The sequence below is a fragment of the Salarias fasciatus genome, chromosome 20, assembly GCF_902148845.1.
Source record: "Salarias fasciatus chromosome 20, fSalaFa1.1, whole genome shotgun sequence".
Lineage (NCBI taxonomy): Eukaryota > Metazoa > Chordata > Actinopteri > Blenniiformes > Blenniidae > Salarias > Salarias fasciatus.
The window spans coordinates 32,605,756-32,618,318 of record NC_043764.1 but is presented as its reverse complement, the minus strand read 5'-3'; the positions used below and the strand labels follow the sequence as shown (position 1 = coordinate 32,618,318).

At 47.9% G+C, this 12,563-nt stretch overlaps 2 long non-coding RNA genes across 2 annotated transcripts; both read left to right on the top strand.

Annotated features, from left to right (window-relative positions):
- The first annotated feature begins 359 nt into the window (after positions 1-359).
- Positions 360-1,506, top strand: LOC115408592 (uncharacterized). Its single transcript, XR_003933779.1, has 3 exons — positions 360-463; positions 578-649; positions 1,047-1,506. It is a non-coding gene; the product is annotated as an uncharacterized LOC115408592 (long non-coding RNA).
- A 7,545-nt stretch (positions 1,507-9,051) lies between these two features.
- Positions 9,052-10,329, top strand: LOC115408593 (uncharacterized). The gene is made up of 3 exons (XR_003933780.1): positions 9,052-9,294; positions 9,409-9,480; positions 9,878-10,329. It is a non-coding gene; the product is annotated as an uncharacterized LOC115408593 (long non-coding RNA).
- Positions 10,330-12,563: the final 2,234 nt, after the last annotated feature.

Here is a 12,563-nt window from a genome sequence, read left to right as displayed (position 1 = left end):
TTCATATTTTTCTTCATGTGACAAATAAGTTACAGTCCTGAATAAATAGTGAATAAATAGGATTTATGGTTAAAAAATCATAAATATGTTAAAAGATTAAAAAGATCAACACAGAGAAGTTTATTTGTTTAAAAAAGAGTATTTTATTTCATTTCAAGTGTGGCAAAAGATGTGTGTAAAAGATTCGGGTGACATGAGGAGATGATGTAATGGTGTAACCAATCAGACGACACCAGGGCGTACGTGCCTGTGAGCTTCCGGTTTTTTCTCTCTCTCTGTCTGCCGCATCGTGTTAGAGGCAGCGCTTGTTAGCTTCTGCTGCAGACTACGCCGGTTTTTTTGTCTAAAAGAGCCAGATTTTCCAAGTCTAAGCCACTTTTATGGTTGGAGCAAAGAGTGGAGCCCTTCTCTTTTCATGGTAGATGAGCGGACCGTGTGTTTAACAACGGAAACGGAGGAGAACGTGAGTAGCATTCGGCGCTAGCATGCGGCGCTAGCTCCAGTCATTAGCCACATCCCAGGCTAAGCTGTAAAAGTTACACATTACTGAATCCTCATGTCACTTGTTTCTTAAAAGCGTGGATCCTGGACTGATGAGAGCCCTGTATTGTGCCTTGTGCCTGGAGTGTGTGTGAACTGTGAGCCTCTGGTGAGTAAATTTTGTTGAAGTTAGTCTTATGAATGGAGTGAAATGTGCTGTTTCTGTAAATGTTAATATGGATCAATGAGTTACTTCAATGAATGTGGTGGTTAAAATGTTTTATATGACAGTGTTTGTTTACAGTTGCCCTCATTCTGTGTGTTTTTTTGAGTGGCAGTAGGAAAAGATAAAAGAGGGAAATGAAATGTTCAACTATTTTGCTTTATGTTTAAACTCAGAAATGTATTCAGTTCATTGAATTTACAGTAAAAGAAGTGGTTAAATTAATTATAAGAAGCTGTGTTAAAAAGTATTTGCATAAGAATGTGTGTTTGTATCTGTTTAAAATTGAAAGTATATTTTGTTTATGAGAACCACACATTGACCCTGTTCTTGGCCTTTACAGGCCGGGTCTTTTTCTTTTCCTCGTCTTTTCCTTTTGTTTTAATTCCCTTCTTTGTTATGGACTCCTGTGCTGACCTTGAAGAAATCTTCTACTGGGGACTCATCTTGTGTCTGTAAGGTAACACGGGACCTCAGTGGTTGTGGCGGGCCAACCCAAGGAAAGAACCAGAGACTGAAATTTTGATAGAGACTGATTTATTTGTGGATCGTGGTTGATATTTCATTGTTGAAGAGCTGAAAAGCAGAGAAATTATTTTGTACAATTTATTTATTTTTTTTCTTCTTCTTCAACCATTCTTGTTCAATACAATTCATTTAAATACTTATCTTTGATGTGCGTGAAGTTCTTTATTCCGTCACTCATTGCAGTTTGTCAAGCCTCCCTTTCTCCTGTAGCGACCTAGAACCTTCTGATACTGGTCCAAGAGGGAATTGATACACTGATGAAAAATATCTGTATCTCCCAGTTTCTCCACTAACAGTTAGAGCTGAGGCAGGTTACAGAAACTTGGCGAGCCAGCCAGGAGAAAGTGGAGTGTTATTGAGTGACACGAATAAAGAGTAAAATGGATATTGTGAAAAATGAAAAGATAAATGTTCCTAACTCAGTTATTGTTTCCGGGTTAACTCAAACTGAAATTGATGAGGAGCTTGAGAGTCACGTAAAACGTTACGGCTCCATTAACAGAGTACTAGTTATTGATGATCCAGAATCAGAGTATCATCTCTGCTCCATTGTGGAATTTGCAAATACCTCTGCAATGCAAACATTTAGACCTCTACTACCAAAAGATTATCCCAGCTCGGCAAATGCAAATGTTACCTTTAAAGTGCGCGCCTTAGATAGTGTTTACACTAGCACTGCTTGCAGCAGCGCCACCAAGGGGTATCTTGAGGAACTGCAAGCCATTGCAAACAAGTGTGGAAAGTCATTTGAAAGTGTACTCCAAGCAGAACTGATGAAGATAAGTGCAGGAAAAGGCGTGATTCTCCCTGCTGACACTGCTTCAACCGATGACTCTCAAATGAACACCTCTGATGCAACTGGGGAAGAGATTGTGAGTGTTAAAGTGTCACCACAGGTCGTACAGCAGCCTTCTCTCCTACTTGGCTCTGTCTCACCTGAGATTGTCAGGAGCTTACCAACTGTGTTCCCGCCGTCTCCTCCACCCAGGCGTGGTCAGTGTGGTTTGAAAGGTGATGTTCAAGCAGCATCAAGACCAGCTTTCCAAAGACTCGAGGCCGCTGCTCAGAGCCCACAGGTAACATCCTTACCTACCAGTGTGAATGGTCAGTCGCATCCTGCTGTGTTGACAGCCGCTCCATCACCAAGCATGGTTGCTAACAGGAACGCTCAACATCCAGAGTCTCTGTCAATCGAAACCAATAGTAATGATGACAATGCTACAGTCACGTGTTCACTACTTACCATGAATGATGTCAATCCTCCTGCTGTACAACGGGTCGTTGTTGAACATGTCATGCGAGCTAATGAAGCTGTTTCTCCCATGCACTCTTCAGTCCGCCTCAGACCTTTCTCTGGGAAGTCTCCCCGTCCAAGCAGTGAACTTGATTATGATACCTGGAGGGCAAATGTTGACTTGTTCTTAACAGATCCTTCTATGTCTGACCTGCACAGAACCCGCAAGATCTTAGACAGTCTGTTGCCTCCAGCTACTGACGTCATCAAGCATGTCAGCCCTCAAGCCTCGCCATCGATGTACCTTCAGCTGCTTGATTCAGTCTATGGCTCTGTGGAGGATGGAGATGAGCTGTTAGCAAAGTTCATGGGGACACTGCAGAACAATGAGGAGAAGCCATCTGACTACTTGAACCGCTTGCAAGTTGCTCTGAGTGCCGCAGTCAGACGTGGTGGCATTGCAGAGTGTGAACAAAACCGCTACCTCCTGAAGCAGTTCTGTCGAGGCTGCTGGAATGATGGATTGATCGCTGATCTCCAGCTGGAGCGGAAAACAAATGCACCACCTTCCTTCGCTGAACTAGTGCTCCTCGTCAGGACAGAAGAAGACAAACAGGCAGGTAAACGCGATCGCATGAAGAAACATCTTGGGCTGCACAAACCAGGTCCTGCTGTCCCAAAGTTCAGGGCTACGGCACAGCAGTTAGCAGTATGCAGTTGTGCCACACCTGAGAGAGACGCGACTGATGCTGAAGTCTTAAAGAAACAGCTTAACGAGATAAAAGCGCAGGTCGCTGCCATGCAGACTACAACTCCACGAAAAACCAAAGTCAACTGTCCTGAAACAACTGAAATCAACACATTGAAAAGGCAGATCGCTGACATTCAAGCACAAGTAGCTGATATGAAGAAAGCACCTCATGGAACTAAAAATGAGCATCAAGAAGCAACAGAGATTAAAGCATTGAAACATCAGCTTTCTCTTCTTCAAGCACAGGTGACTCCAGCTCAAGTCCAGAGCCAGCAGATACTGTCGCCTGCGTTCTCAAGAGACTCCATCACAGGTCGACACCAGTCACCTTACAAGAGAGTGAACACACAGTCCAGTTCAGGGTCGACAGCAAACAGTAGACCCCGTCCATGGTACTGCTTCCGCTGCGGTGAAAACGCTCACCTGGCTATCAACTGTGAGAGTGAACCAAATCCTCTTCTGGTTGAGGAAAAGAGACACCTGCTGAAAGAGAGACAAAGACAATGGGATCAGCAAAATTTCAGCACTGGCATGCAGCAGTTAAACTACTAGAAGCCCCTGTTGCAGGGCAAACAGGGACTGAAAGGTCAACTAAACGCCCTAGAAAAACAAGGCGAGTGGCTAGCAAGTGTGGTAATGCTAACACCTCCTCCACCATACTACCGCCTAAACTGGTTGGAACAAAATGCACTGCTCAAGTCATTATTGAAGGCCATAAAACCAACTGTCTGCTAGATACGGGGTCTCAGGTGACCACCATCCCATTGTCATTTTTCCAGACCCACCTGTCCCATCATTCCTTGAAATCCTTGGATGATCTTCTGGATGTGGAGCTGCAAGTAGAGGGAGCCAATGGGGAGGCTGTGCCTTACCTTGGGTACGTCGAACTCAACCTGATGTTTCCAGAGGAGTTTTTGGGCAAGGAGACTGAAGTCCCTACATTGGTGTTGGTTGTCCCTGACGTGAGCGGTGTGCCTCAAATCCTCATTGGCACCAACTCATTAGACGTCCTCTACTCCAACTATGTTGAAGAACACGATCGTCGCCCTCAGTCATCCATTTCTGGCTACAAAGTGGTTTTGAAAATCCTTGAAGTACGGAAAAAGCAGGCAAGTATTGGAGCTCTGGGGCTGATCAAAGCACGAAACAACACCCAAGTGGTACCAGCAGGCAGCACGGTCGCTGTGGAAGGGCAGGTTCACATGAGTGAAGCTCACAAGGATAAGTGGGTTGTTGTGGAGCCCGCGTCTGTGTCATCTCTTGCTGGCGGACTGCTGGTGGCTAGCTCCCTGTGCACTTTACCTGCCAAGCGCCCGTGCTCAATGTCAATCCTGCTGAAGAATGAGACCCAACACGACATCACCATCCCTCCAAGGATCGTGTTGGCTGAGATTCATGCTGTTCAACAGGTGATCGGGAAGGAGCCATCCGCCGATTCAACCGCTCCTGAAACCAAGAAGATGGAGTTCGATTTTGGAGAGTCCCCTTTGCCACCAGAGTGGAAAGAGCGAATCACCAGGCTGCTCAATAGCATGCCTGAAGTCTTCTCTCAGCACGACATGGACTTTGGTCATACCAGCAAGGTGAAGCATCACATCAACTTGAGTGACAACACCCCCTTCAAACACCGACCCAGACCTATCCATCCACATGATGTCGATGCAGTCAAGAAACATCTTCAAGAGTTGCTAGATTCTGGCGTCATACGTGAGTCTGAGTCCCCTTTTTCATCTCCCATAGTTGTTGTGCGAAAGAAAGATGGTTCTGTGAGGCTGTGCATCGACTTCCGGAAACTCAACTCCCAGACCATAAGAGACGCATACGCTCTACCAAATCTGGAGGAAGTATTCTCTCTTTTGACTGGCTCAAAATGGTTCTCAGTCCTTGATTTAAAATCGGGCTATTACCAAGTCGAAATGGAAGAGGCTGATAAACAGAAGACTGCATTCGTGTGCCCATTGGGCTTCTGGGAATTTAATAGAATGCCCCAGGGGGTTACTAATGCGCCAAGTACTTTTCAGAGATTGATGGAGAGATGTGTGGGCGATCTCAACCGCAAGGAGGCGCTGGTTTTCATCGACGATGTCATAGTCTTCTCTGATACCCTGGAGCAACATGAGTCAAGATTACTGCAGGTCCTCACCCGACTTAAAGAGTACGGGCTGAAGTTGTCATCTGAAAAATGTAAGTTTTTCCAAACCTCAGTTAAGTATCTTGGCCATATTGTGTCCGAGCATGGAGTCAAGACAGACCCACAGAAGATTGAGGCCTTAAAGACCTGGCCAGTACCAGAGAATCTCAAACAGCTGCGTTCCTTCCTGGGTTTCTCGGGGTATTACCGACGGTTTGTGAGGGACTACTCAAAGATCATCAAACCCCTAAATGACCTCACAGCTGGGTATCCACCTCTCAGGAAACAGAGTCAAGAAAAAGGGAAAACTCACCTGTACTTCCATCCAAAGAGTCCTTTGGGAAGAGGTGGACTCCAGAATGTCAGAAAGCATTCGAAGAAATCATTGACAAGCTCACCACCGCACCTGTCTTGGGATTTGCGAACCCCAGCCTTCCGTACCTCCTTCACACTGACGCAAGCACGACAGGGCTTGGTGCGGCCTTGTACCAAGAACAAGATGGACAGATAAGGGCTATAGCTTTCGCGAGCAGAGGACTAACCAAGAGTGAAGCGAAATACCCTGCTCATAAATTAGAATTCCTCGCGCTAAAGTGGGCTGTCACAGCTAAGTTCAGTGATTACTTGTATGGTACCGACTTCACTGTTGTTACTGACAGTAACCCCTTAACTTACATCCTAACTTCCGCGAAGTTGGATGCCACGAGCTACAGGTGGTTGTCAGCACTATCGACATACAACTTCAAGCTCCAGTACAGAGCAGGAACCCAGAATCAGGATGCAGATGGACTTTCTCGTCGTCCACATGGAAAGCTACTGGATGATGCTGTGTCGAGGAAAGAGCGTGAGAGGATTAAGCAGTTCACCCTGTGTTACCTGAAGGAGCAGGAGACTTCAGATGTTGTCCTTCCCGACGCGGTGAAAGCCATATGTGAGAAGCATGATGTTGAGTGGTCTCACAAAAACTCCACATGCCCATCAGTCACACTTGTTGAATCCCTCGCCATCCATTCCGATGCTCTGCCCAGTGGTTTCCAGGAAGAAGAGGATCATGGACTCCCTGTCATTGGCCATTGGACTGAAGAGGAGATAGGAGCAAAGCAGCGAGCCGATCCTGATCTCAGAGTGATCATTGAGGCCAAAGAGTCGGGAGACATGCCTTCACCTACCTTGAGACACGAACTTCCCGATCTTGTTTTGTGGCTTCAAGAATGGAAGCATCTAGAGCTGAAAGGTGGATTATTGTACAGAGCACGGCAAGAACATGGACGAGTCACACACCAGCTGGTTCTACCAACCGAACTCAGAGCCGCAGCACTGAAAGGCCTACATGATGACCTAGGTCATCTAGGCATAGAGCGGACCCTCGACCTCGTGAGGTCACGCTTCTATTGGCCTAGAATGTCTGCCAGTGTAGAGCAGAAGATCAAGATGTGTGAACGCTGCGTGCGCCGGAAGACTCCAGCCGAAAGGGCAGCTCCTCTGTGTAACATCAAGGCCAGCAGGCCCTTGGAGCTGGTCTGCATGGACTTCCTGTCGGTGGAGCCTGACCGGAACAACACAAAGGATATATTGGTCTTGACGGACCATTTCACCAAGTACGCAGTAGCGATACCAACACGGAACCAAAAAGCCTCGACGGTGGCTAAATGCTTGTGGGAAAATTTCCTTGTGCATTACGGTTTTCCAGAAAAGCTTCTGAGTGACCAGGGTCCAGACTTCGAATCTCGTACCATCAAAGAACTGTGTTCCATTGCTGGCATCCAAAAGGTTAGGACTACTCCTTACCACCCCAGAGGGAATCCAGTGGAGCGATTCAATAGGACCCTCCTTCAGATGTTGGGCACTCTCGAAAACAAGGACAAATCTCACTGGAAAGAATATGTCAAGCCTCTGGTTCACGCGTATAACTGCACACGGAATGACGTGACCGGATTCAGCCCATATGAACTAATGTTCGGCAGACAACCACGGCTTCCAGTTGATTTGGCATTCGGTCTACCCTCCAGCTGTGAACCCAAGTCACACTCCCAGTATGTGCATGATTTAAAGGGCCGCCTAGAGGAGAGCTATCGAGTTGCCACGGAAAATGCCTCAAAGACAGCTGAGCGCAACAAACAACGGTTTGACAGGAGAGTCGTTGAGTCCACTCTGGAGACAGGAGATCGTGTCCTTGTGAGGAGTGTTCGGCTTAGAGGTAAACACAAGTTGGCCGACAAATGGGAACCAGACGTGCACGTGGTGGTCAAGCGTGCTGGCAGCCTTCCGGTGTATACTGTCAAGCCCGAGGGAAAGGATGGACCGCTTCGCACCTTACACCGTGACCTTTTGCTGCCGTGTGGATTTTTATCTGTTGCTGAGCCTGAGCAAACTCCGAAACAGACCATCAGCAGACCCAGAACAAGGAGACAGTCGAGAATGGAAGTCACAGCTGAATCTGAGGTGGAAGATGACAATTCAGAGTCAGAAGACATTGACTATCACTACTACTTACCTGGAGAGACACTGGATACTGACTTAATTGAAACACGAGTTTTGACCCGGCCAGAGACGATACCTGCAAGAGGAAGACACCTTAGAGAGACAAAACAACCAATCCAGACTCCAGTTGGCAGACTTCCTGCTGCTGTCAACTTGGAAGGAGAAAAAGAGACATTGAAGATGGAGAAACAGGACAGAGAGACGAGATGTGCACCTGAAAGAGAAACCGTACAGTGGATACCTGGGGAGATCATTTCATCTAAATCAGAGGAGCCTCCAGCTCCCGAGGATGCAGATGGGCCGAGCTCTGCCAGACCAAACGGTTCTGGATGGAAAAGAAGCTCAGCAGTTGTGGATCCGGAAGCTGAGGTCATCTCAGGGCACCGAGAAGTTAATGACCCCAAAGTGAGAAGAGCTCTGTTTGGGAAAGCTCAGGATACCCACCCTGATGTTTCAAGGGAAGAGGATGAGACCTTACCTGTCCAACCGAGCATGTTGGAGTCTACTTCAGAACCAAACATCATGGATGAAAGTCTTCCTGTTTTCTCAGACCTATCATTCAGTGACAGCAGCGAGGTGGAAGGATGCTCTGTCCACAAACCTTGTGAAGACGTGTCACTGGACAGAACCAATGAAGGAACAGCAGTTGGGATGCCTGGGAGAAGAGCTTCTCCAGTCATCATCGGAGAGAGTGAGAGTGACGGTATTCCCAGACGATCCCAAAGGCACAGAGAACCGCCTGAACGACTGCAGTATGCTCAGTTGGGAAATCCCTTGCTGTCTATAGTCCAATCACTCTTCCAAGGCCTCAACCTTGCCTTTGCCGATGCCCTCCAGAACCCTGGCTATGCAGATACTCCCCAAAGAACCCCAAGGCAACTTCATAGTCATATGGGTGTAATGGGACATGCACACCTTTAGGAGGGGAGGGTGTAACCCAGGTTACCAGGCCTCATGAACAGTCCAGCTCACCAATTGATTTATTAGATCAATAAATTAATAAATTCATATTTTTCTTCATGTGACAAATAAGTTACAGTCCTGAATAAATAGTGAATAAATAGGATTTATGGTTAAAAAATCATAAATATGTTAAAAGATTAAAAAGATCAACACAGAGAAGTTTATTTGTTTAAAAAAGAGTATTTTATTTCATTTCAAGTGTGGCAAAAGATGTGTGTAAAAGATTCGGGTGACATGAGGAGATGATGTAATGGTGTAACCAATCAGACGACACCAGGGCGTACGTGCCTGTGAGCTTCCGGTTTTTCTCTCTCTCTGTCTGCCGCATCGTGTTAGAGGCAGCGCTTGTTAGCTTCTGCTGCAGACTACGCCGGTTTTTTTGTCTAAAAGAGCCAGATTTTCCAAGTCTAAGCCACTTTTATGGTTGGAGCAAAGAGTGGAGCCCTTCTCTTTTCATGGTAGATGAGCGGACCGTGTGTTTAACAACGGAAACGGAGGAGAACGTGAGTAGCATTCGGCGCTAGCATGCGGCGCTAGCTCCAGTCATTAGCCACATCCCAGGCTAAGCTGTAAAAGTTACACATTACTGAATCCTCATGTCACTTGTTTCTTAAAAGCGTGGATCCTGGACTGATGAGAGCCCTGTATTGTGCCTTGTGCCTGGAGTGTGTGTGAACTGTGAGCCTCTGGTGAGTAAATTTTGTTGAAGTTAGTCTTATGAATGGAGTGAAATGTGCTGTTTCTGTAAATGTTAATATGGATCAATGAGTTACTTCAATGAATGTGGTGGTTAAAATGTTTTATATGACAGTGTTTGTTTACAGTTGCCCTCATTCTGTGTGTTTTTTTGAGTGGCAGTAGGAAAAGATAAAAGAGGGAAATGAAATGTTCAACTATTTTGCTTTATGTTTAAACTCAGAAATGTATTCAGTTCATTGAATTTACAGTAAAAGAAGTGGTTAAATTAATTATAAGAAGCTGTGTTAAAAAGTATTTGCATAAGAATGTGTGTTTGTATCTGTTTAAAATTGAAAGTATATTTTGTTTATGAGAACCACACATTGACCCTGTTCTTGGCCTTTACAGGCCGGGTCTTTTTCTTTTCCTCGTCTTTTCCTTTTGTTTTAATTCCCTTCTTTGTTATGGACTCCTGTGCTGACCTTGAAGAAATCTTCTACTGGGGACTCATCTTGTGTCTGTAAGGTAACACGGGACCTCAGTGGTTGTGGCGGGCCAACCCAAGGAAAGAACCAGAGACTGAAATTTTGATAGAGACTGATTTATTTGTGGATCGTGGTTGATATTTCATTGTTGAAGAGCTGAAAAGCAGAGAAATTATTTTGTACAATTTATTTATTTTTTTTCTTCTTCTTCAACCATTCTTGTTCAATACAATTCATTTAAATACTTATCTTTGATGTGCGTGAAGTTCTTTATTCCGTCACTCATTGCAGTTTGTCAAGCCTCCCTTTCTCCTGTAGCGACCTAGAACCTTCTGATACTGGTCCAAGAGGGAATTGATACACTGATGAAAAATATCTGTATCTCCCAGTTTCTCCACTAACAGTTAGAGCTGAGGCAGGTTACACTAAGGAAAAGTCATTTTGTGTGAAATAAAAGATTTTCTGGGGTTAATTCTGAAACCTGGAAGAGAAAACGCTGTTTCACTGAAAATCCCGCCTCTCCCCCTGTGGACTTTGACTGACAGCTACTTCAACCAATCAGAGCTTCAAAATGCATTAGCTTCTCTAAGGGTTAGCTTTAGCTCTTTAGCTTTAGCTTCCCTACACGCAAAGACACGCCAAAACGTCTTTTCCTGTTAGAAACTCACCAAGAGCAGACCCTCCAGACCCTCCAGACCCTCCAGACCCTCCAGACCCTCCAGACCCCTCAGACCCTTCAGACCCTTCAGACCCTTCAGACCCTTCAGACCCTTCAGACCCTTCAGACTCTTGCTCTTGCTTGACTGTTGCTTTCAGACGATGGTTAAAGTTTATCTCCGTAATCGGAGTTACAAAAAGCAGCAACACTGATTGCCGAGGGCCTGCGCGGGGGGGGGGGGGGGGGGGGGGGGGGGGGTCTCCTCAGTGGAAAATGTGAATCAGCTGCTGCTGGTCAGAGGAGAGTGGCGTGTTGTCTGCGGGGTGGGGGGGTGGGAGAAGAGTGGTGGGAGGAGTTCAACTTTTGTGACGTACTTCGGTTTGAAGAGTTTCAAACGAGCTGTTTTCTACCCGAAGGGAGGGGCTGCTGTAGAGAGCAGCAGACTGAAGAGATTACTCAGACATGGTGGATGAAGGCAAATAACACTTTGGGGGTGGTTTTAAAGGGAAATCAACTTTGTAGCATGCTGAAAACCTTAAACAAGTGGATTTTGCATGATGTAGGTCCTTTAAAGTCCACAAACCTCACTTTTCAGAAAGGGTGGAGTGTCAATCGACTGTCTCCGTGTCTCCTAGTTTTGGTCTAAATTATTGGTTGACCTGCCTCCTCAGCCTCTGATTGGCTGTTCAGTCTACGTAATTCATGGTAAACATAAACTGTCTTCTCGTCGTCCTCTCCCTGTCCTCCATCCTCCCCCTGTCTCTCTGTCCTCTCCCTGACTGGTTTGGTCTCATGAAGCTCTTCTTCTTCTTCTCTGGTTCTATTTCTGCTAACTGGGTTGGAAGTAAAGCCTCAGTGCTGAATGTGGGTCAAGTCGCCGTCCTCCACCAGAGGACACACTTCAGGAAAACACTGAGTGCTGAGACTCACTGTGAGCTGCGTCTCTTCCTCTGGTCCAGAGGGACGGGAGGATGAGGACGACTCCTCATGGCTCGCCGTGTGGCGCTGGCCGTGCGGTGGTGTGTGGTGTTGTCCGTACGGTGGTATGTGGCGCTGGCCGTGCGGTGGTGTTTGGCGCTGGCCGTGCGGTGGTGTGTGGCGGTGTCCGTGCGGTGGTGTGTGGCGCTGGCTGTGCGGTGGTGTGTGGCGGTGTCTGTGCGGTGGTGTGTGGCGCTGGCCGTGCGGTGGTGTGTGGCGGTGTCCCTGCGGTGGTGTGTGGCGCTGTCCGTGCGGTGGTGTTTGGCGCTGGCCGTGCGGTGGTGTGTGGCGGTGTCCGTGCGGTGGTGTGTGGCGCTGGCTGTGCGGTGGTGTGTGGCGGTGTCCCTGCGGTGGTGTGTGGCGCTGGCCGTGCGGTGGTGTGTGGCGGTGTCCGTGCGGTGGTGTGTGGCGCTGGCTGTGCGGTGGTGTTTGGCGCTGGCCGTGCGGTGGTGTGTGGCGCTGGCCGTGCAGTGGTGTGTGGCGGTGTCCGTGCGGTGGTGTGTGGCGCTGGCTGTGCGGTGGTGTTTGGCGCTGGCCGTGCGGTGGTGTGTGGCGGTGTCCGTGCGGTGGTGTGTGGCGCTGGCTGTCCGGTGGTGTTTGGCGCTGGCCGTGCGGTGGTGTGTGGCGCTGGCCGTGCAGTGGTGTGTGGCGGTGTCCGTGCGGTGGTGTGTGGCGCTGGCTGTGCGGTGGTGTTTGGCGCTGGCCGTGCGGTGGTGTGTGGCGGTGTCCGTGCGGTGGTGTGTGGCGCTGGCTGTGCGGTGGTGTTTGGCGCTGGCCGTGCGGTGGTGTTTGGCGCTGGCCGTGCGGTGGTGTGTGGCGGTGTCCATGCGGTGGTGTGTGGCGGTGTCCGTGCGGTGGTGTTTGGCGCTGGCTGTGCGGTGGTGTGCGGTGGTGTCCTCTCAGGGACAGCTGATGAGCCAACGCTTCAGCATCCAGCTGTTTGATCCACTGATCCATTTCTATTTGAAGTCTT